Genomic DNA, 25,470 nt, shown 5'->3' on the forward strand with positions numbered 1-25,470 from the left:
GACGAGGGCCTGGGTGACCGTCTTCCTGGTCTCGGTGGGGATCCATCGGAAGATCTTGCGTAGCATGCGTAGGATGTGGTCCTGTCTTCTAATTCTCCTGGACCTTTCTGCAGCCTTTGACACTGTCAATCACAACACCCTCCGCAATATCCTTCAACAGAGAATGGGCATGGAGGGTAATGTGCTTAAATGGTTTGCATCCTTCCTCTCTGACAGATCCCAAATGATCAAAATTGCGAACAGTCTTTCTTCTCCTGTGGCGGTGGGTCAAGGTGTTCCCCAAGGCTCTATACTTGCACCCACATTGTTCAATCTCTACTTAGAACCACTGGGAAACCTCCTAAGCAAATCTGGGATTCACTATCATCTCTATGCAGACGACACTCAACTCTACCTCAAGGTTGCCTCCACTCATGATCTCTCCATCCTAAGATCTACTCTTGACTCCATTCAAAACTGGATGTCAACTCATCAATTGATTCTGAATCCCTCCAAAACTGAATTCCTCCTCTTCTCCTCCTCACTCTCTCCTCCCCCGGTTCAATCATGGATGGATCAGATGAATCTACTCAACACTAAACCCATCATTGTCGACAGCGCAAAATCCCTTGGAGTTATTCTAGACAAAAAACTCAATCTAACCCCCCACATCAATTCTATTGCAAAATCTGCTCGTTACCAACTGCGCCTTCTTTGGGGAATCAGACGCTTCTTCCCGGAACAGGACCTTACAACCCTGGTGCAATCGCTGGTCCTCTCCAGATTAGACTACTGCAATTCTCTTCTTACTGGCATCCCCAAATCTCACCTGTCCCCACTTAAGTCTGTTTTCCATTCAGCAGCTCGTTTCATTTATGGGGCCAAAAGAAGCGATCATATCACACCGATGTTATCCACCCTTCGCTGGCTCCCCTTCGAGGCTAGAGCTATCTACAAGACCGCTTGTATCACCCACAAAGCCTTGCACTCCTCCTCTCCTCGCTACCTGGCGAATAAACTGAAACTCTCTGGAGGCTCTAGACCTTCACGCAATGCGGAGAATCTACTGCTTGAACCTCCCACGTTCAAGAAGGAGAGATCGATGGCCCAATCCTTTTCAGGCAACGCAGTGAGAATCTGGAACTCACTCCCGCCTCAGCTCCGGACCACTGCCTCCTCCCAGGCTTTCAAAAGGGACCTCAAAGTTCTCCTCCTCCAGAGACACCTCCAAAAGTGATTCACATCCTCTTGGTATTTGGAGGACGACTCCCCACTACTGATATTTTCCATGCCCATGGAAGTGCCTTCCCAGGGTATTCCTGGGGTTGGAGTGTCTGCCTCTTTGGAGTATTTTCCATGTACCTGTGTTCGGTGCCCTTGTGTAACATGCACACACCACTTTGCCCTGGTATCACACGGTTTGCTACCTCTCACATGTTTTTATCTTTGATACTTGCACAAGTGCCACCTTGCCTACATAATGCTTGTTCGTGTGCCTGAGTGTCTAGCACCTGTTGCAGTATTACACCTCAAATGATACTTTGTTCTCTCTTGTAACTGCACACTTGTCACTTTTTTCTTCCTGTGCACTTTTTACTACCTCATGTATTTTTGGCTGCTCACAATTCTCTCTACCTCATGTATTCTGTGTGCTCACAACTGTCACTATTACCTTTACTACCTCATGTATTTTTGGTTGCTCACAATTTTAATACCTCATGTATATTGTTTGATCACAAATGTCACCATTACTTTATGTAACGTAACGTATGCTTTTGTAATGTTTCTCTTATGTTCCATTTCTGTTCCTTTTGTGAAGCGCTCTGACACCTTCGGGTAAAGTCCGCGCTATATAAAAATGCATAAATAAATAAATACAAAAATAAATAAAAAACCGCTGTACAGACAGACAGACGCAGGGAGGGAGGGCAGTATCAAAGCGCCCTCCCCCTACGAAGCCCTGCGACGCCAGGCTCCAGGATATGATGCAATCACATTTACCGGATGTAAACTCCTCGAGACGTGGAGTTCAGCGCACGACAGTTACATCACCTGGGGGAGAGGCAGTGTGTCGAGGAGCTCTCAGAAGGGAGCGTTCTATGTGATAATCCTCCCACGTTTCTCGTGAGGCAGAGGCTTCACCGAGCTGACACTGTGTGCCCATTCATTCTGGGGCCTCTTTGCTGAGACTGCAAAGGAACCAGGTTATCAGCTTTGAGGGGGCAGATTTTCTTTCTTTGAAAGCAAGCACAGAACCTCCACCCTGTAGAGACGCGTGTGTTGTTGTGGGGGGGGGGGGGGGGGGCGGGTGCAGGGGGGTTCTCCATAGAATGGGGGTCTCTGCTGTCTCTTCCAGTGGCACGGCACCCCCCCCCCCCTCCCCGTCGGCTGGAATAAGAGTTTGGAGGAAGTCGTCGAATGCCCCCCCACAGACAAGGCTCCCGTAGGGATGAAGCATCATGTAACATGCCTCTCCTGAACACCCCCCCCCCCCCCCCCGTTCCCATGAGGCGAGGCTTATGGGTAAGTTTGGTCCTTAACTCCAAATCAGACAGGTCCAACCATGAAGGAAACATTACAGGGCTCCTTGACCCCCACCAGCCCCCCAACCCCCCAAGCATTCTAGGTCACAGTCTGTCGAAATCCGCCCTCGCCCCGCCCCCTCGCCGCCGCTGTTACCTGCACGGGCCTCGGCTGCACAGATGTTGTGTCTTGTTACAATGCCCCCTGATGGCACCAGAAGTGTGGGGAGCGCGAGGCCCCCGCTGGGGTTTGAAAGAGGCGCTGATCTGCGCAGATCGCATCATTAACACTGAAGGTCAATGCAGAAACGAAGGTCCCCTGGTGACTTCATGTTTAGAACAACTGGGGAGAGCCGCGGTGAAGACCCCATGGGTGGGATTGTTTGTTTGTTTGTTTGTTGCATCGAAAAACTCCACAAAAACCACAATCTCTGGAGCCCTCTGCACGGGGCTCGACTGGAGGAAGCACAGAAACCTCCCTTCCCTGTGAGCGACCAATGAAAGCCGCCTCCTCCGCTCCAGGAAATAGCCTACACCCCCCCCCCTCCCACCAGTGAGGGGGGGCGGGGATAACCCCAGGCGGACCAGACGTCACTGAACGTGATTCAGCAGGAGACATTCCTCCGAAATCTGTTCCTGGCCCCCTCCAGCTCCCAGGGAGGGTGAGATCACAGACTGGGACCGCAGCCAGCCCCCCTACCCCCCTCCCCCCCCTCCACCAACCACTCCCTCCCAGCAAGCCCGGGCCCAGAACACTGGGAGGTCAGCCCTGCAGGAACAACAGGAGGAGAGCACAGAGGGAAGAGAGAGCACAGGGAGGGAGAGAGAGAGAGAGAGCACAGGGAGGGAGAGAGAGCACAGGGAGGGAGAGAGAGCACAGGGAGGGAGAGAGAGCACAGGGAGGGAGAGAGAGAGAGCGAGAGCACAGAGAGGGAGGGAGAGAGAGAGAGCACAGGGAGGGAGAGAGCACAGGGAGAGAGAGCACAGGGAGAGAGAGCACAGGGAGGGAGAGCACAGGGAGGGAGGGAGGAGCACAGGGAGGGAGAGAGCACAGAGGGAGAGAGAGAGCGCACAGAGGGAGAGAGAGCGCAGAGAGGGAGAGAGAGAGCACAGAGAGGGAGAGAGAGAGAGAGAGAGCGGAGGGAGAGAGCACAGGGAGAGAGAGCACAGGGAGAGAGAGCACAGGGAGAGAGAGCACAGGGAGAGAGAGCACAGGGAGAGAGAGCACAGGGAGAGAGAGCACAGGGAGAGAGAGCACAGGGAGAGAGAGCACAGGGAGAGAGAGCACAGGGAGAGAGAGCACGGGGAGAGAGAGCACGGGGAGAGAGAGCACGGGGAGAGAGAGCACGGGGAGAGAGAGCACGGGGAGAGAGAGCACGGGGAGAGAGCACGGGGGAGCGAGCACGGGGGGAGCGAGCACGGGGGGAGCGAGCACGGGGGGAGCGAGCACGGGGGGAGCGAGCGCAAGCGCAGGGGGAGAGCGAGCGCAGCAAGGAGAGCGAGCGCAGGGGGGAGAGCGAGCGCAGGGGGGAGAGCGAGCGCGAGCGCAGGGGGAGAGAGAGCACAGGGGGAGAGCCAGCATGAGCGCAGGGGGAGCACGCAGGGAGAGAGAGCACAAGCGCAGGGGGAGGGAGAGCGCAGGGGGAGGGAGAGCGCAGGGGGAGGGAGAGCGCAGGGGGAGGGGGGAGAGCGAGCGCAGGGGGAGGGGGGAGGGAGAGCGCAGGGGGAGGGGGGAGAGCGAGCGCAGGGGGAGGGGGGAGAGCGAGCGCAGGGGGAGGGGGAGAGCGAGCGCAGGGGGAGGGGGAGAGCGAGCGCAGGGGGAGGGGGAGCCAGCATGAGCGCAGGGGGAGCACGCAGGGAGAGCGCGAGCACGCAGGGAGAGCGCGAGCACGCAGGGAGAGCGCGAGCACGCAGGGAGAGCGCGAGCACGCAGGGAGAGCGCGAGCACGCAGGGAGAGCGCGAGCACGCAGGGAGAGAGAGCGCAGGGAGAGAGAGCGCAGGGAGAGCGAGCGCAGGGGGGAGAGCGAGCGCAGGGGGGAGAGCGAGCGCAGGGGGGAGAGCGAGCGCAGGGGGGAGAGCGAACGCGGGGGGGAGAGCGAGCGCAGGGGGGAGAGCGAGCGCAGGGGGGGAGAGCGAGCGCAGGGGGGGAGAGCGAGCGCGAGCGCAGGGGGAGAGAGAGCACAGGGGGAGAGAGAGCACAGGGGGAGAGCCAGCATGAGCGCAGGGGGAGCACGCAGGGAGAGAGGGAGAGAGAGCACAAGCGCAGGGGGAGAGCGAGCGCAGGGGGAGAGCGAGCGCAGGGGGAGGGAGAGCGCAGGGGGAGGGAGAGCGCAGGGGGAGGGAGAGCGCAGGGGGAGCGCAGGGGGAGGGGGAGAGCGAGCGCGAGCACAGAGGGAGAGCCAGCATGAGCGCAGGGGGAGCACGCAGGGAGAGAGAGCACACCTCCCTTTTCCAGCCACCCTCAGACTCGGGAACCAGCCCTGCACGGACATCCTGGAGTAAAGCACAGGGAGGGAGAGAGCACACACCCTCCGCCCCAAAGCCACTCTTAGAGACAGGCCAATAGTAACAACTGAAAGGAGAGCACAGGGAGAGAGACCAAGCACACCTCCCTCCTCCAGACCCATGAGCCAGCCCTGCAAGAACATCCCCGAGGAGAGGGGTGGAGGGCACATAAAGAAAGCACCATCCTAGGTACCTTCCTCCAACAGAGAGGATCATAACAGGAGTTCCACAAGGTTCCTCATTGAGCCCACTATTGTTCCATATTTATATGGCCCCGCTCATCTCTCTTAAGCTCCTTCGGAATCGAAGTAACGTCCTATGCAGACGATACTCAAATGATCGTATCTCTCGGCAACGATAACACGGAGACCGAAGCGAACTTTAAATGCTGCCCGTCAGTGGATGAGGGATAACCATCTGAAATGTAATACCGATAAAACTGAAATTTTGCCCATTGGGAGAGATGCATATTTCCTTCCGGACATGTGGTGGCCAGAGGGAACTACTCCCCACCAGATATGGTTAAAGTAGCTAAAAATCTAGGGGTACAGTTCGATACTGCGTTGTCCTTCCTTCTGCACGCGTCAGCTACAGCAGGGACCTGCTTTAGCCTAATAAGATCATTAAAGAAATTCTTTGATCTGCTGCCGCTTCTGGCAAAGAAATCAGTAGCAGTGGCCCGAATACTGCAACAGCCTCTTTGCAGGAACGAATTAAACCACAATTTAAAAACTGCAAGTGGTCCAAAATGCGGCAGCGCGCCTTGTCTTGAGGCTTCCACGCAGAGCATCTGCGGCGCTTAAAGCTCTGAATCGGCTTCCGATTCATAAAAGAATCCTTTTTAAAATTCTTTTAATCACTTATAGAGCCATGTTTAAACTAGGACCTAAGTATCTCTCAGCACGGTTCTCCCCATATACCACCACTAGGACTCTGAGGTAATCCACAGCCAACCTCCCGACGCCTCCCATCTTCAGACGAAGAACAAAAGGAGGAAAAACTGTTGCCGTACTAGGTTCCAAAGCCTGGAACGCCCTTCCAAACAACCTAAGATTAAAGAAAACGGAATCTCAATTTAGGAAGGCATTGAAGACATGGATATACAACATCTTCAATGTCTGCTGCCCTGCGCTAATTTAACCAGGACACGAGCTGGTACGTCACAGGCCCCTCCCTCATAGTCTATTTCTCAGCGCCAGAATACTCCTAGCGGAGTGACAGCTTGCGCTTAATAAGTGCCAATTTACACTACATTACATCCAAGCCAACCTGAAATGAATAAAATCAACCCCCGACATGTGTTTCGCTCTTATTAGAGCTCTTCAGAGAGGTAGAGCTTTGTTCAGACACAAGGAAGCACCCTATTATAAGTCAAAACAATACCCTTTCAGGCATAGAGTGACGCATAAATTATGCATAAAAAGAAGCCGAGACCTCATTCCAGGTTGGCTTGGTTGGTATTTTACCAATCCGAAGCTGCAATACTGTGCCTGGAGTGGTATGCTTAAGACTTTGCTATAGAAATGGGAAAATACTTTGTCCCTTTCTATCTCAGCGTGGATGGCACTGTGCTAGTTCTATGCTTAAAAACTTTGATAGAGAAGCAGACATTTGAGGTGAGCAGATCAATAGTGTCGCTGGTGTTGAGTGCTCTATAAAGGAGCTGTTTTCCACCTAAACTTAAGAACTACCCAGAGTTCTCTGCTTCCTTTTTTTGCATAATGTATGCATCAATCTGTGCCTGAAAGGGTTTTGATTCGAGATATTATACATATACACACACACACACATTTCAGGGAAAAAACCAAAAGGTTACAGTAACGTTCTAGTCAGGCTTGGATTTCAATCAGTACAAAACCAGTGTAGTTCAGCAGTTGTAGTTAGCGGAGGTCACTAACTCGTGCCCCTGGAATGCACTCCTTATGACCTCACATATTACATCACTCATGACATGGTCAGTGACATCACTGATGTCATAATACACAAAACCACTCACAAAAGACATCAGGGGGTCGGGTAGGACTACCCTGGCCCCCTAGTTCAGGCCGTGAAGTCCCACAGGGAATCAGTCGGGGGTTAAAAACACTTCTCCAGAGATTAATAAGCTCAAAGGACGGGGTTCTGCATGGCCACCCTCCAATATACTAAATAAGGTGGCGCTCCCTGGGGCTAAAAAAGACCCTAGGAGGGGATCCTACACCTGTAACGCCGCATCCAGGCCAGTTTGTTTACTCAGTAAATAGTTTGTCTTTCTATTGTGTAACACCCGTCTTCAAACATCACTTACACGAGTTAACATTGTGAAGTTACAGCCTGGATCGCGTGCCAGCCTTTTTTTTTACTAGTAGATCGCTCAGAGGGTTAAAGCGGGGACTGCCGACCTACCCATGATATGCAGTTGACACGCTGGAGCCCCTTAGGGTCGACTCATCTTTTCATGTTTCTGTGGTCAATCAAATGAGGAGTACATTCATAGCAGCTCAATTTAAGTGGCATATGTAAAGCGAATGAGGAGGTTTTCATGGTATTGTTTTTACGCTTAAAGTGTAGACCGTTTTTCTGGATTTAGTTCAATATACACTGCTATAACCCTTATCACAGATTTAGTTATCATTATTCCATTTGTCAGAGTTATTGTTCGCGTGGATTACATTTCTTCTTTAATCCTCGAGTGTTGTATTGTATCGTTTTATACGCATGACGGTGTTGGTTGAGGAGTTTAGCACACGGATTCCGTATGTCCGCATTTGCTCCTATACCCGAAACAAAGATGGCGTGGGCCTGTCCACATGGGCCGTCCTAAAAGTGCACAAGGCGGTAACCCCAAAGCCAGTTTTTCAATCACGCGCCAGCGTTTAACAAACGATGATGCGCACCAATTGAAAACAAGGGCGTGGCCTTAAGTCACTTCGGAATCTGTATCGATTCCAAACAGCCACCGCATGGCGAGAGCAGCGCATGCGCGCTGCTAGCGCGAGGTGAGACCTAAAAAGGCACGGGTGATGGAAACGCAAACCTAACTATAACTAGCCAATGGCGACCACCACTGGGTAATATATAAATATATATAAATTGTTTTAGTAAAATTAAACGGTCTTGACTAACATTAGACCTATATACACCGTATTTGGCGGGGGCCAGAGAGCCTCCCCTATATAAATAACTAAAAACAAAGGTGGTAAAGACACCCTCGTAAAAAGAGCAGAAGCACAGGTCGAGGAGGGACTCGCGGCTCACAGTTTAAAGCAGGCAGCACCAGCGAGACAGGCAAACAGCCGGTCCAGGCCCGGTTTGTGGGTTCTCTGGCCCACCAGGCACCACAGCCCGCTCCAGTACCTCACATATCAGGCCACGCATAGAACATACAGCTTTGATCATACAGAAGGAAGACTAGGGCGACGTGTGTGAGGCAGCGGCCCTCGCGGTCAGACGTCAAGGACCTCTGCATAGAGTTATGGCCCACTCTTGGAAAAAAAGAGCAAAGGTTGCTCTCCTGCATGGCCCAAAAATAGCATTTTAATCAAAATGAGCCCATTTACTGGTTTGGTAGCTTTTGAGAGACCTGCCATAGACAAGCGTTCCAGACGTGCTTCAAAGAGTTACTTTCGGTTACCTTGACCGGTAATTGGTGCACGAGTGGATAAACAAATACGTAAAGGATTCAAATCTGATTGGTCAAGGAAGAAGCTTTTTCTTAAAATCGTCCATTGTAGGTTAAGATGATCCAAATAATGCCATGTGGGAATGCCGTCCCCGGGGCTGTAATTGGCCCAGGGAGGTGGGCTGCGTGCCACCCTACTAATATCACTGCAACAGTTGTAACAAAATGAGCGATGTTAAAACTGGGCATGGCGGGGGCGCGAGTTGTAGTTGCTTGAGATAACTGTAACTTCAATTTCTGTGGTTCTGTTGACCTAAAATCTGAACTCAACTAGAAGATCCCTGTAACCTTTGCTTTGTTCAGATGCACATGCAACGGAGTAGTCTTTCGCGACCAGTAAAACGAATATATGTTCAAATCCCGCATTCTTTTATCCGTGGGGAATCACAACGTGGTCGTTATCACGACCGCGTTGTGATTCTGCATACCATTACTCCGCAAGTCGTAACAACGACTTGCAGAAGGGGGGGGGGCGCGCTGGAATTTGGAGTAGTATAATTTACTATTCCAAGTCCAGTCTGTGCGGACACTAGGGAAGGTGATGGATTTTAAATCCAACACCCCAACCCCCCCCCCCCCCCCCCAAGTCGTTGTTCCGACTTGCAGACCTAGCTCTAGGACACCCCCGCGCCGCACGGCCACCAGCTGCTGCGTGTGCCTCCCCTCCTTGTGCCTCGCTGCCCCGGCTCCGCCGCGTGACCACGCCCCCTGCCACCGAGCGGCGTGGTCTGTGCTAGCTTCCTGGCCTGTGTACCTGTCTCTGTTGTTGTCATTCGATTTGTATTGATTTGTATTGACTTGTAAACTGTTCTGTTGATTTGTTTCATTCCCCCATTTGTGCCTGTTTCGCCTTCGTTCTTTGCCGTCCCAGTCTCATCCCTCCCCGCTCCCCGCCATCACCGCTAGCCCCGCCCCTTTCTTTGTGTACCCTCCCCGCTCCCGCCTCCCAGCTGCTCCGCCCCCCCCGCGCACTTCGCCATATATGGCGACCGTGCGAACGCGCAGCGGGTGCGCCGATTGTGCGCCGAAGGCGCGCCAAAGGCAAGCCCGTCTACGCCCGTCCGCGCCTGGACCGCGCCCAGTGCCAGGACCCCTGGCCCTCGACGACCCCTGCCCACCCGCCTGACGTACACCGCCGCCACCCTCAACGCACTCAACACCGGCCGATTCCCAGGATGCTACCAAGCCACCCCTCGACGCACCCACGGACCCTTCAGCTGCCACGCCTGCAAGTTCTCCTGCATCCGGACCTGCCTCGCACCAGCACCCGCCAAGTCGAACACCAGCAGCAACCACCTCAAGTGCATCCTGCTCAACACCCGCTCCGTCCACAGACACGCCATCGAACTCTGGAACCTCCTCGATACCACAGCCCCAGACGTTGCCTTCCTCACGGAGACCTCGATGAACGCCTCTTCAGCTCCCGACATCGCCATCGCCATCCCAGAGGGCTACAAGATCACCCGGAGGGACCGCACCGCCAACCAGTTGGGAGGAGGCATCGCCATCATCCACAGGGACACCATCCGCATCACGACCAGCACCGACGACACCCTTACCACCGCCGAACACCTGCACTTCCAGATCCGCACCGACCCGAAGTCCACCCTCAGAGGCACCCTGATCTACCGACCCCCGGGACCACGCACACAATTCAGCGAGGACATCGCCGACTTCGTCAGCCCGCATGCCCTCCCCTCCGCTGACTACATCCTCCTGGGGGACCTCAACTTCCACCTGGAGAACAACAACGACCGCAACACCACCACCCTGCTCGACAACCTCGCCAACCTGGGACTCAAGCAACTGGTGAGCACCCCCACCCACCTCGCCGGACACACACTCGACGCCGTCTTCTCATCCAGCAAAGACATCGCCTTCAGCCACGCCACAGAACTCCACTGGACGGACAACAGCTGCGTCCACTTCACCTTCGATAGAACGACGATCCACCACCACCAGCAACAGGTTGCTCGAAGGAACTGGAACAAGATCACGGCCGACCAGCTCGCCGCCTCCCTGAGCCAGCACCCTCCTGCCAGCTCAGCGAACCCCAGCCAGGCCGCCGACAACCTCGCGAAGTGGATCAGCAACTGCGCGGACGAACTCGCCCCTCTGAGGACCCCGCCCAGCAGACCCGGCAGCAAGAAAGCCCCATGGTTCACCGACGAACTCAAGAGCTCCAAGAAGAACTGCCGAGCCCTCGAGAAAGCCTGGAGAAAAGAACCTACACCGGACAACATGACCACCCTCAAGCTCGCCACCCGGAAGCACTACCAACTGATCCGCGCCACCAAGAAAACTGCATTCAAGGACCGGCTGGACAACAATGCACACAACTGCAAGGAACTCTTCAACATCGTGAAGGAGCTCTCCAACCCCAACGCAGGAAGCAACGACATCACCCCTTCGCAAGACCTCTGCAACTCCCTCGCCTCCTACTTCCACAACAAGATCGCGGACATACACAACAGCTTCAACATTCAACCGACGCACGCCACGACCACAGCAACGCCGCCCACCACCACCCTCCGCGCCTGGACTCCGGTCAACACCGAAGACACCGTCCGCATGATGAACTCCGTCCACTCCGGATCTCCGACCGACCCCTGCCCTCACCACGTCTTCAACAAGGCCGACGCTGTCATCGCACCCCACCTACGGGACATTATCAACACCTCCTTCGACACCGCCACCTTCCCTGAGAGCTGGAAGCACGCCGAACTCAGCGCTCTACTCAAGAAACCCACAGCGGACCCTACCGAACTCAAGAATTACCGCCCCATCTCGCTCCTCCCGTTTCCTGCCAAAGTCATCGAGAAGACCGTCAAACAGCTGGCCGCCTTCCTCGAGACGAATGGATCCCTCGACCCCTCACAGTCTGGTTTCCGAGCCAACCACAGCACCGAGACCGCCCTCATCGCCGCCACCGACGACATCCGAGCCCTGATGGACAACGGAGATACAGCGGCCCTCATCCTCCTAGACCTCTCCGCGGCATTCAACACTGTCTGCCACCGCACCCTAGTGCAGCGCCTCAGCAACGTCGGAATCCAGGAGAAGGCACTGGAATGGATCATCTCCTTCCTCGACGGAAGAACACAGAGAGTCCGCCTACCACCGTTCAAGTCAGAGGCCACCGAAGTCATCTGCGGCGTCCCTCAAGGATCCTCGCTGAGCCCCACCCTCTTCAACGTCTACATGAGCCCCCTCGCGGCCATCGCACGCCAACACAACCTCAACATAATCTCCTACGCCGACGACACCCAGCTGATCCTCTCCCTGACCAACGACCCTGCCGCCGCCAGAGCTAATCTGCACGAAGGGATGAAGGATGTAGCCGAGTGGATGACAACCAGCCGCCTGAAACTGAACTCAGACAAGACGGAGGTCCTCATCCTGGGCTCCTCGCCCTCCGCCTGGGACGACTCCTGGTGGCCCCCCGCCCTGGGCACCGCACCCAAACCAACGGACCACGCACGGAACCTGGGTTTCATCCTGGACTCCTCCCTCTCCATGACCAGGCAAGTCAACGCTGTCTCCTCGTCATGCTTCAACATCCTTCGCATGCTACGGAAGATCTTCTGGTGGATCCCCACCGAAACCAGGAAGACCGTCACCCAGGCCCTCGTCACCAGCCGACTGGACTACGGCAACGCTCTCTACGCCGGCACCACCGCCAAGCTCCAGAAGAGACTCCAGCGGATCCAGAACGCCTCAGCCAGACTCATCCTCGACATCCCACGAACCAGCCACATCTCCGGACATCTGAGAGACCTGCACTGGCTCCCCGTCAACAAAAGAATCACCTTCCGTCTCCTCACCCACGCACACAAAGCCCTACACGATCAAGGCCCGAGCTACCTCAACAACCGAATCAACTTCTACGCTCCCAAACGCCACCTCCGATCAGCCAACCACGCTCTCGCCGCCGTCCCCCGCATCCGAAGAGCGACAACAGGAGGAAGGTCCTTCTCCTACCTGGCCGCCAAGACCTGGAACTCCCTCCCGACCGACCTGCGCCTGACCCAAGACCACCTCTCCTTCAGGAAGAAGCTCAAGACCTGGCTGTTCGAGCAGTAACGGCACCCCCCCCCCCCCCAGCGCCTTGAGACCCTACGGGTAAGTAGTGCGCTCTATAAATGTCTTTGATTGATTGATTGATGGTATGCGGAATCACAACGCAGTCGTGCTAATTGATTCACCACGGAGAACAAGAATCATTATAAACGCTGTTTACCAAGTAAAACGGCGGCACAGCTCTTCTCAGAGGCCGTCCTCCGAGTTTCACCATTTATATATATATATATATATATATATATATATATATATATATATATATATATATTATATATATATATATACACACACACACACATCTCAGGTAACACTCCAAAATGCTGTTGCAGGCACCATCGGGAGAAAAACGGACGCTTCAATACGCTGATTGAATAACAAAGGATTACATTTGCACCAGCAATCAGTGCAGCGGTCAGACGCGTGTCGGTGATCCCAGTCGCCTTGCTCACATAAGCGCCATTGTGATATAAAACACAGTATTTGAAACCCACCCAGATGGTCGTGTGACGGGCCGTCACCTGACTAATAATGAACATAGTAAAAATACTATTGTAGTTCACTCTAGGGCACTGGCAACACACATTGCAAATGTATTTTCAAATGAGGCAGTAAAATCGATGACGGTACCAACATTGTCCCCAGATAGCTACATTCACTGGGAACTGGGGAACGCATTCATGGTGTAACTTTCATAAATATATAACAAATACTAAAGTTCATAATTAAAACTTACAGTAAAAATACAAAGATTTATTAATAAGAAATGCAACACAGTATAACTAATAGAATTACCATATTAGTCATGAATATATACAGAATACATTGCTAAGCAACGGGTTCCCGACCGCCGGTTGACAGCCCAAGATAAGTGAATAAAGTGCAAAGTGCTGAAAAAATCCAAAACCCCAATCTGGGCTAAGAACAGGTGTGCTTACAGATGTCCCTGGAGAAAAAGCAGTAACTATTCAATTCTGAACATCGTAAGTTAATATATTGCTCCTGCCGAGAAACCGCAGTGGACTGCTGAAGCCTCTCTGTCTCTGCCTCTGACACCGGACCTGCTTTCTACCTCGCCGGACCCGCTACGCGGGTCCCGCAGCGGGGTATTCTTCAAAGGGCTGCTGACTTTGGGACTGTTCTTTGGACCGGCAGGGTTGCGAGCGAAGCAGGGACTCCGTGGACCAGGAGCCCCTGCGAGCCCCATTACCATCAGCTGGGCTGCTCTCCCTGCCGGCCGCGACCCCGCCCATAACGTGAACTAGTACTTTAAGTCCTTAGCACGCCCGCTGCGCGGGAGCGCGCGGGAGAAGCCCGGGACAAGGGCGGGGCCGTCTGCGGCCGTCCTAGGCCGGAGTAGGCTGGGCTGGGCCCACCCTCTTGGTTGTGCTATTAGGTGCTAAATTCTGGCACCTGTCTCAGTGTTCTATACACTTTACCACACCTTAGACGCCATGCCATCCCAGATTAGGGAAAGCACCCCTAGGAAACAGGGTGGGCCAAAAACCTTAGATAATTATTTTCCCCGGGCTGTGGGAGACGGGGATAAAGAGGGCACCTTAAACCGGCTGAGGGTTGAACGGAGACGTTCAATAGATATCTTGAAAAACAGACCCTTGTGTGATGATCGTACTCCGCCAAATGCAGAATTGCCCCCAATAGATGATGTTCCCATTCTGTTGAGAGAGGGTAGTAAAACTCCAGTAACTTCCCCAACAAGCTCTACCCCTGCGAGCAGTACATGTTGCAACAAGGTGACTATTGATTTAATTTCCCAACGTTCCCCGATTTTGCAACCTAGGAAAGCCAAACCGAAGTTTGTAGCTGCACATGCAGCCTTTGGGCCCCCATCAAAACGTAGGAGAAAGGCGAAGGGGCCACAGGGGAAACATAGACCTAAACCCCTTATTTTTGAGTTTGGAAAGTCATCTAAGCCCATTTCATCACCTGTGTCAGTAGTGGAGGCGTCACAGATAAAACCTGCTGCACAGACTAGTGCGCCCACCGGTGTGTTGGGAAACACAGCAAATAATATTGTTAATGTCCCCCTTTCTGTTGTTCCGTTGGGAAACTTGGAATTTCTACTGAGGTCACTATTGGTACCCATCAGTGAAAGCATAAAAAAGGTGGAAATTAGATTAACCATCCTTGAGGCCACACTAAATAGCCTAAAACTTCCAGCTACATCGCAAGGAAGGGTATCAGAGCCCACCGCCATATCAATAGCCCCAGGCAAACAACTGCCAGAAAAAGGAACGAACCCTGCACCTAAATAACGAAATTATTATGTAAATGTAAATGTAAGGGACACTTATAGAGCGCTGCTACCACTCCAAGGAGTATCTTGGCGCTTACACAACCCGATGGAATAGTTGGAATAGGGAAGAGAGCATCCTGAATTATTAAGCACATCCACTAAACTAAAGTCTTACACAGAGTATCAGACATAGAGAAAATCCAGGTTTTCAATGCCTTCCTAAAAGGGGCCTCTTGGGAAAGGGACCGCAAGGAAAGGGGAAGTTTATTCCACGCCTTGGTTCCCAGTACAAAAATGGATTTGCCGCCTTTTGTAGCCAGTTTAAAACGAGGAGTGGTAAGTAAATTCTGGCTTGCAGATCTAAGGCAGCGTGTTGGGTAGTATCTTTTAAACCCCCTGCGTAGATAGATCGGGCCACGCTGATGGAAGGCCCTGAAAGTAATTAAAACAAGATTCTCCTTCCTATTGGCAGCCAATGTAATGTGTTTAAGGCTGCAGAGGCTGATGATCTACGGGGCAGACGCAGTACGAGGCGGGCAGCCGCGTTTTGGACCATCTGCAATTTGTGGAGCACGATTTTATTTGCTCCAGCGTAGAGTCCATTGCAGTAGTCCAGCCTAGAATTTATTAAGGCCACTGCGACTGTTTTCCTCGCCGAAAGAGGAAGAAGATCAAAGAACTTCCTCAGTGCTTTAATGATTTGGAACCACATGCCTGCCACTGCTACAGCCTGAGGTTTAAAAGATAGGCAGTTGTCAAATTTTATGCCTAGGTTACGTGCGGATGCAATTGTATTGGGTGGGGCTTCTGCATCCGATGGCCAGCATACCAAGGGGGAAAAAGGGTTATTGATCCCCATGGGTAGGATTTCCGTTTTTCTGGCGTTGCACTTTAGATGGTTGTTATTCATCCATTTGAATGTTGCTGCAAGACAGTTCCTAAGATCTTCCTCGGCACCTGGTTTTTCCTTATCCAGCACCAAAATCAGTTGGGTATCGTCAGCGTATGATATAGAACTGATCCTGAATGACGCGATCAAGTTCATCAGGGGTACCATATATAGATTGAAAAGAACAGGGCTCAAACTGGAGCCCTGTGGCACCCCTGAGCTGACGTTTTTAGCCTCAGACTGATATGGGCCAAGCACTGTTATTTGGCGCCTGTTAATAAGGAAATTCCTACACCAGGCCAACACCTGCCCTCCCACCCCTGCGGCAGCCAACCGGTCCAGTAAGATGTTATGGGATACGGTATCGAAGGCTGCCGACAGGTCAAGAAGGATAAGGACAGCCTGTTTTCCCTGATCCATTGCTGCTCTTACAGTTTCAGCAGAGTATAATAAAGCTGATTCGGTAGAGTGTTCTGACCGAAAACCTGACTGATTCATATGGAGAACGTTATTCTTCTCCAGAAAGTTTGTCAGTTGGCTGTTGACAAACTTTTCAGTCAGTTTAGATAGAATGGGTAGCAGGGAAATCGGGCGCAGGTTGGAAAGGGTGGTAGGATCGGCCAGGGCCTTTTTTTGGAGTGGCTTGACAGCTGCAAGTTTCCAATCCTCGGGGATACTTGCTGTTACTAGAGAAGAGTTGATGATACTGTTAATCATAGGATTAACCATCTCTATTAAGTGGTGCAACACCGGAGCAGGGCAGGGATCAAAAGGGGAACCTGATTTGCTGGCTAGGATGGCTTTAGCAGTTTCCTCCAGGGGGACTGGGGCGAACTCGTCGAAACGGGGGGGGGGGAAGTCAGTTTCGCTATCTCTCCAACATCAGTTGTGATGATGGTTTCTGATGGAAAGGTATTAGTGATTGTTAGGATTTTATTCTCAAAATAATCAGATATCGTGTTACAGAGATCTTGCGATGGAGGGATCTCTTGCGATAGAGCTGAAGGATTGATAAAATCCTTAACAATCCTAAAGATAGCTTTTTGTTCTTGGCCTGCTGAAGAAATGGCCTGTAGGTAATAGGCTTTTTTTGCTAATTTTATTCCTACGTGATACTTCCGTCTTGCTACTCTGTAACTATTGCGTGCGTCGGTGTCGTAATTACGACGCCACCTCCGTTCTAGCGTTTTCACTTCGCCTAACTCAGTCTTAAGGGCTGGTGAAAACCACGAAGCATTTTTTTTCTTATACCTAGGTTTCGTGTTCTCATTGTTGGAAGGTGTAAGCAACTTGCCTGCTCCAGTAATCCAATCACAAAAGATTTGATAATCTAAAGGAGTACAATCAGCAAGAGCTGGTAATTCGTTGTTAAGTTTTTCAACGATGAAGATGGTCAGAAGGGTCCCTTGGGTGGGGAGAAGCCGCAAATCTATAAAAGGGGACTGTATATTGGTCAGCTGTAGGGACGCGAGAACTGTTTCTTATATATGCCAGGGAAAGAACAGATCGCTAGAGTCAACCATCCAAACCCTGCAAGTGTCCTTTTTCTTTCCTCCCACCAAGGTACCTGCACATGTGACCCGGCCATATAGCAACTGGGAAAGAGTGGGTCAGAGGGGTGTTCACTACGAGTTCAACCCTAGACCATTATTTAGCCGCCCAGATTTACCCTTCCACACGTCAAATCGGTTTCATTGCCTGGATGGCCTTGAGGGGGTAGATTGACAAATAAATGAGGGCACACGGGGACTAGGGGGTAGAGGGGCTCTGTATGATGATCAGGAGAAGCACAGTTCCGAGGCAGAGCAAATTTCACCAAGCTCTGCCCGGATACAGTGGCCTGATGAATGCAGGCCTATAGATACTGCCTGTATAGGCGGGGTACAGGGGTTGGAAAAGGAAAAACAAGGGTGCGAACCAGTAGGAGGGCTATCGGGAGGAGGGGCACAAGGGGGTGAGGCTTTAAGAATAATCTCATGGAACATAGCAGGCCTTGCCGGGAAATTCAATAACATGGAGTGGCTTGATTATATTAAAAATTTCATGTGATCTGCCTGCAGGAAACCTGGGCCCAGGAGAATAACTACCATTTGCAAGGGTACAGGTGTTTCTTTGTACCGGCTCAAAAATCAAGATCAGGGAGGGCAATGGGAGGATTAATTATATATATAGACCTGTGCCTCCCGGGAAGTCATACCTGTCTGGATTGGAACTCCCACAGGATTCAGGCAGTGATGTTCTCTGGGAAAGGCCTCAGATTCGTTGCAGTTAACATCTACAACGATGAGACATTAGGATCTAATGTCTCTTTGGCTGAGGAATTAGATAACAGGTTGGGCCAGGCTATTTCAAATCAAAAAAAGGGGCAGCCATATGGGCTGGTGGTCATGGGAGACTACAACTGCCACCTGTGCCCGGTTCTGGTCCACACAAATATTGATTGGTCACGATGCCCCAGGGAGAAGGGCCCGCATTTTTCTCACACACTGTTGGGCTCTGCCCTTAGAATGCTACGGCTTAAGTATGACTTAGAACATACTATTAATATGATAGGGACGCAGTTGGATGGTACACTCCCTCCCACATTCAAGGGACGAGGATGTTTTTCTTTTATAGATTACATTCTGGTCTCAAGGTCCCTAACCAATAAGATTATCAGTGTAGGGATCGAATGGAGTGGTTTCAGTGACCATAATCCTCTTGTCCTGGATCTGTCGTACAGGGTGGGCCCAAGTACTAGAGTCCAAAGTACATTCTCTGAAAGAGCAATAGACCAGGGCAGGAGATTAAAATGGGCAAAAATAGATGGGGAAAAGTTCTACAAGGGCCTGGTGGACGCAGGGAAACTCGCCATTAATGATTGTCTGGATACTGAGGTCCAAGAGTATTAGAAGCCTTTGATCAGATTGCTAAACTGGTCGACGGTCTATTAAAGACCAGTGCGCCTCTGAAGAACCACGGAAATCCACGATGGTTCGACAATGACTGTTCTAAAGCTTTGAGGGAGCTGAAAAACTGCCTTAAAATTAAGCCAAGGGTTCCCCAAACAGTTAAGAAGTGTAGGGACACTTACAAAAAGGAGATCAAACGGAGGAAACTTGCTTTGCAGACGGAAGCATGGGCAGATTTACGGGAAGCAGGGGAAAGAAAGGATTTAGCAGGGTTTTGGAAAATAATTAATAACCCAACGTTTCAGGAAAAAGATGCCCCGGATATAGGGGCTAATGTTCTCCCATAGCAGTGGGTTACCCACTTTAGGAGCCTGTATAATCATGAGTCTGGCTCTAGTGAAGAGCCGTTGGCCATTTCAACTGAGGCTCCATTAGTAGAATTTTCCATTAGGGAGATCACTGTAGGGATGGAGGGCCTGACCAGAAATAAAGCCCCGGGGCCTGACGGAATCCCCCCAGACTTGTTCCTGAGCAATATCGAACTTTGGGCCCCTCTAATGACAAGGGTTATTAATACTGCCATTATCTGTGGCCTGCCCCAGTCTTGGTCCACGGCGGTAATTGTGCCGATTTTTAAAAAGGGCAGTAGGGATGACCCGAAGTGTTACCGTCCGATTTCCCTGATCGATGTGTCGGCAAAACTTTTGGGAAGGGCAATTCTTAATAGACTGTCCGAGTGGACCGAGGAAAATAACATCTTCTCGGACACTCAATACGGATTTAGGACAGGGAGGTCGACTAGCGACCAGTGCCTGAACCTTTATATGCTGACTGCCAAGTATACCATGGCTAGTGACGATTCCGTCTACATGGGTTTCATGGATCTGGCAGCAGCATTTGATCACGTCAACAGGGAAAAATTGTGGGGTATGATGCTTAGTATGGGGATAGAGAGGGGTTTAATTAATATATTGAGAGAATTGCACAGCGACACCACTGCAAAGGTTCGCTTTAACAGGGAGGGGGGACTGACTACCTCCTTTCCCTGCATGAGTGGAGTCCGGCAAGGTTGCATTCTTGCCCCCTTTTTGTTTTCCCTTTACATTAATAATTTGGAGCAGTTTTTGTTAGGTCTAAAGGCAGATTGCCCAAAGGTTGGGTCGCGTCATATTCCTGTTCTGCTTTACGCAGATGACGCGGTCCTGATCGCACGCACACCAAGGAGCCTTCAAATCTTGATAGATGGATTTGTTAGGTTCATGGGCGCCCTGGACCTTTTTGTTAATCTAAGCAAATCATATGTGCTTCTGGCGGGAAAAACAAAGAAAACCTCCTCTACATTCACATACACAATAGGGAGTCATATTGTGGAAAAGGTTAAAACGTTCCCCTATCTTGGTGTAACATTCGATGGTGCCCTGAGGTTCGATACCCTGGTCGAGGAACGACGTGGTAAAATGATTGCTTCTAACGGGGCAATTGCTGGCTATGGCAGGAGGCTAGGAAGATGGTCCCCGGAACAGGTGATAAACCTGTATAGCTCTGTATCATGCTCCAAGGTAATCTATGGGGCAGAAGTATGGGGCTTTGTTAATACCACTAGTATCCAACGAGAGGAAAATAAATATCTGAAATCGCTCTTAAGGGTACCACAAAGTACTGCTGGTATGATTGCCCACAGGGAGTTAGGTAGACCCTACATAGAAGATCTGATAAAATTGAGGCCCATTATTGCTTGGCTAAAAATCTGGGTTAATCCCGATGCGACACTAAGCAGAGAAATTTTATCGGACTGCCTTGAGAGGGACAAGTGTATGCGCATCCCCTGGCTCTTTTATGTGAAGAATACCTTGGAGGAGCTAGGTTTTGGGAATTTGTTTACGCACCCCACAACTATTGTAGCCCAGAACAAACTGCAGGTAGGGAGAATTTTTCTAGAGCGGAAAAACCTACGCAGAGATGAGGCTGAAGGGTGTAAAAAGACAGTAAGGGCCCATTTCCTGGTGAAGAGCAGGGAAGGTATGGAGCCTTACTTGTACCTCATGTATAATGCACAGGACAGGTTCTTGATGTGCCGTTTCAGACTGAACCTACTCCCATTTATGTTGGCATCACCAGCGGGTTTTGCTACGTCAATCGAAGAGAAGGGGTCCTGCGGCTGCGACAATAGGTCTCCGCAGGACTCCCTTCACTTTGTTTTACTCTGCCCTTTTTATTCAATGCCCAGACGTAGATACCTTGTAAACCTCCTGAAAAAAGCTAATTTGGTCCACGCTAGGGAGGCACTAGTATTTTTACAGACAGCTGCGGATCCGTTAACACTGTGTAGCATTTTGAATTTTATCAAGGTAGCGCTCCGCTTAAGGCTCACCAGAGGAGAAGATTGAATTGTTTTTACTGTAACTTTTAATAGTGCCAATAATGGATACCCGGTTGTATTACGGTGTATATTTTTTGTACAAAGAATCATGAAATGTTTAATGACTTTTTACTATGTATATTTGAGTGTGCTTTTATGGTGTTTTTTTAATCACCGAATAAAGATTCTTGAATTGAATTGAATAATATATTGCTCAAACAGAGTATCATTTAAATAGCCATTTAGATTCTACGAATCCTCACCTGGGGACACCCCTCCCCCCCCAAACTGACAATCCCAAGAGTTCACTCTTGGTGGACGTCGAAAGAAACAAACAAAACTGAACAGAGAAGTAACACAATTGATAATAGCAAGTTGATAGTGGAAGCGAAGATCAAAAATCAAACATCAGAAATCAAAACTCAAGAATCAAGGATCAAGGGCAATGAGACGGAGTCACTGATAGTCTGTGCAAAGAACGCCAACCAAAAACGCATAACACCCTCTACTCATAAAAAATATATAAATACATGGTAAAATGCATAAAAAACGGCCGCATAGCAGAGACTTAAAAACAAACACATGTCAAGAATATTATGGGCCCATCTTAAGTGTTGTAGGTAAAAAAGCAGCGCAAAAAGGCATGTATACGCAAATGACTGAGTATACCTAGATAATGTATTACAGGTAGTGGAGCAAATCTACGCAAATATTGAGCCCCCTCGGTGAATTGGCGACCAGTTAAACTGCGGCACAGCGCTTCTCAGGCTTCCGCTTACACACACGGACGCCACTGAAGTCGGTGATACTTTCGCGGGCGGGAACCAGAACACGAATTCGGTGTTCTGTTTGTCTCATTGGTACTTACCAACATACTCTACGTTGAACAACATCAGCGTCTTTTATACTTTTTCCCGGCAGCCGGGACGGAATTACAAACGGCGGAGAGCACAATAAAAGTTTTTGCAGTGCATTCAGAGACAAAATCAGCCCCATTGGAGCCCTGATGAAGTCGTGGGCTGAGTGCCCTGACAAAACACGTGTTGGCTGGGCATGGAAATTAAAGAATACGTGAAGAAAAACAACAATCAAGACAACATGTGCACTGATTTATTGTTTGCGTTGGTTTCATGTGTAATGAATAGTCACATTGAGGTCTTACTAATAAGGCGTGTTCACAGATCCCCTTGTGTATCAATTTTGTGTGGATCTAGGTCCTTATTGGGTTTTCCTCCTTTCTGTAGCACCGTCACATATAAGAAAATAGATATCTAGCGTGACACACTGTGGGCGCCATCATTGATTGACCATTAAATAAAAGCCCGGTCCGGTGTTTATACACACACACACACACATATGTTTGCTTAAAATGTTTACATTTGACTTTGTATGTGCTCATATATCTAGGTACATATAGTGACTTGCTAATTTCATGCAGATTAATTGAACAGCATCAAATTATTAGTGAATAAAACTTTAATTGCCCCCTGTTTTTGGCCCCTCCCCTCCCCCACCCCCGACAGATGTGCTCAAAACTTCACACAACTATCACTAGGCTGATCCCACTAAACGTCTGCCACAATCAGTCAAACAGTGCAAATGTGTTAACGGATGAACACGACCCCGCCCCCCCCCCCCCGCTGGAAAACTCTGGCCTTGACACCCCCCCCCCCCCCTCCCTCCGCTTAACCTGCTGAGCCTCCGGCTACATCTGATGGGTCTGCACGAAATGTATTACAAGTTATTAATAGTAAATCAAGAATGTATGGAACCTTTCTAACGCCACCCCCCTCCGCAATTCGATCTGCTCATCACCCGAAGTCCCCGCGCTGGTCTGTCACTCGCCTGTCAGAATCCCAGAATTGCGTCAGCTGTACGTAAGGAGCAGAACGGTTACGTCTGAGAAGTTAGCCTGGCATATGATGCCCACTAGTTCTAGTGGGCACCTTGTACCAGTCTAATCGACCCTTATTGATGGTGGTTGTAAAGTCAACCTTATAGACAAGCTATCCCAGTGGTAGCATGAACCAGCAGTCATAGGCTAAGACTTCAGAGAGCATGTGAAGCCAGCTGTTTTACCAATTATAATCCCTTGAATACCAAATGAAAGGACATCACACAAGGTATATATCAAATATATATGTATTAATTCTAAACAAAACCCCTCTACACTCTATGAGGTCAGAGGTAAAAATACAATACAAGTCACACAGTTAATACACAATAAGTTGCACAGTATACGTTATGTTCTAGAGGCCTCACTAACCACATACTTTTAGGTTTCAGGGTGGTAAGCATTTTAGGTTCAACAATGGGTAGTGTTAAGAGTATTAAGGGTCTTTGGAATTCAGGGATGGGTAGTGTTAAGGAGTAGTAAGGTTTTTTTTTAGGTTCCGGGATGGGTAGGGTTAAGGATCAGGGAGGGGGTTTTTAGGGTTTTGGGGTGGGTGGTGTTAAGGATCAGGGAGGGGTTTTTAGGGGACAGAAGGCTGTTATTAAGCGGTAATTAAGTGATGTTAGGAAGCATGGAAGGCTTGTGTTAAGGGGTAGTAAGGAATTTTTAGCCTCAGAGGGGTAATGTTAACGACTAGATGGTGTTTTTAGGGTTCAGAAAAAGGTAACATTTATTTATTTATTTTATAAAACTTATTGAGCGCACGAATACCCGAGGGTGTCTTGGCGCTGGGCAGAGAATCATAATGTGGCAGGGTTTATGTGTGATTAGCTTGGTCTATCGAGTAAATAGCCAAGTTTTTAATTGTTTTCGAAAAAGTATTAATGAAGGAATGCTCGAGATGATTAGGAAGGGCATTCCATAGTTTGGCAGTGGCAATTGAAAAGGATGTGTCCCCCCCAAGTAGCTTTCCTTGTTTTAGCTATCTCAAAAAGATTTGCCTTAGAAGATCTGAGAGTGCAAGCTGGCCTGTATGGACAGAGAGAGTGCTTTAGAAAGAGTGGCCTTTTTTCGTGGATAGTTTTAAAGTCTATACACAGAGCCTTGAATTTAATTTTCTGCCTCACTGGTAACCAATGAAGTTTCCGAATGACACTGGATATAGGTTTAAACTTGGGCGTTCCGGTGGGAAGTGTGGCGGCGCGTTCTGCACCAGCTGAAGTTTGTTTAACACCTGTTCTTGTGCATTGAGCAGAAGGGCATTACAATAGTCAACTCGGGACATTAGCAGAGTGGAAATCAAGGTATTTATGGGAAGGTAAGGTAGCAATTTCCTGATCATTTTTAACGTAAAAAAGGAAGCGGAGACTCTGGCGTTTGCTTGATGTATGTAGGAAAGTTTGTTGTCAAAGATCACTCCCAAGTTCCCGACCTTGGAGACTGGACAGGTGGAGGTCCTAGGTCTTGAGCCCACCAGGTAGGAGTGAGCTTGCCAAATACCAGAACCTCGGTTTTGTCCGAGTTAAGCTTTAAGGAATAGTAGGTGGTTTGTAGGGTTCAGAGAAAAGCAATTTAAAATGACAGTATAGTAAATAAATTTAATTTAACAATTACAAAAATTACATTTGAAGTACATGAAATATGTTGCTATTATGATTTTAAAAACATAATTACAATTAATAATCAACTTTGTTGAATTAAAAAATATTAAGCTAGTCGTACCTGTAAAGTAAAGGTTCCTTGAATGTTATTAAAATGAAGGGGGGAGGGGGACCACAAAGTAAATGTCCTCCTGATGTAGTCACTGATGTAATCATTGCTCACGTGAAGACAAAGTAGAGACTCCATGCCTCCAGCCCACTGACCTTTAAACTAGGAATCAGAATGAAAAATGACCTTTCACTCAAGGAGGCCATGGGAAGGTCTCTTAAGTTGATGGACATGGAGGGGGGGGAGGAGGGGGGGCTGGGACTGCAATGTAGCAACACATTCCTTCTGACTGCTGCCCCCCACCCCCCATGTGTGCTGCTCCGGGGAAGAAACAAGGGAATGTGTCTTTAAATTTTAAGTCAAGCTCCTGCCAGAACAACAGCTCGACAGCTAAGGGCCCGGCTCCGGCAGCTCGACAGCGAGGGGCCCGGCTCCGGCAGCTCGACAGCGAGGGGCCCGGCTCCGGCAGCTCGACAGCGAGGGGCCCGGCTCCGGCAGCGAGGGGCCCGGCTCCGGCCAGAACAACAGCTCGACAGCTAAGGGCCCGGCTCCGGCAGCTCGACAGCGAGGGGCCCGGCTCCGGCAGCTCGACAGCGAGGGGCCCGGCTCCGGCAGCTCGACAGCGAGGGGCCCGGCTCCGGCAGCTCGACAGCGAGGGGCCCGGCTCCGGTAGCTCGACAGCGAGGGGCCCGGCTCCTGCCAGAACAACAGCTCGACAGCTAAGG

At 50.3% G+C, this 25,470-nt stretch overlaps 1 protein-coding gene across 2 annotated transcripts in view; it reads right to left on the reverse strand.

Moving 5' to 3' along the window:
• The window catches only part of ZYX (zyxin), a 180,835-nt gene that overhangs the window by 112,416 nt on the left and 42,949 nt on the right, over positions 1–25,470 (reverse strand). The window contains exon 1 of one of the 2 annotated variants that reach the window (XM_078655846.1): positions 2,659–3,033. The exons of the other annotated variant lie outside the window; for it this stretch is intronic. The gene's annotated coding sequence lies outside the window, so the exon portion shown is untranslated. Of the gene's footprint in view, positions 1–2,658; positions 3,034–25,470 lie in introns of those variants that run through there. 2 annotated transcript variants of the gene reach the window in all.

The sequence above is a fragment of the Lissotriton helveticus genome, chromosome 7 (assembly GCF_964261635.1).
Source record: "Lissotriton helveticus chromosome 7, aLisHel1.1, whole genome shotgun sequence".
NCBI classification, from domain to species: Eukaryota; Metazoa; Chordata; class Amphibia; order Caudata; family Salamandridae; genus Lissotriton; species Lissotriton helveticus.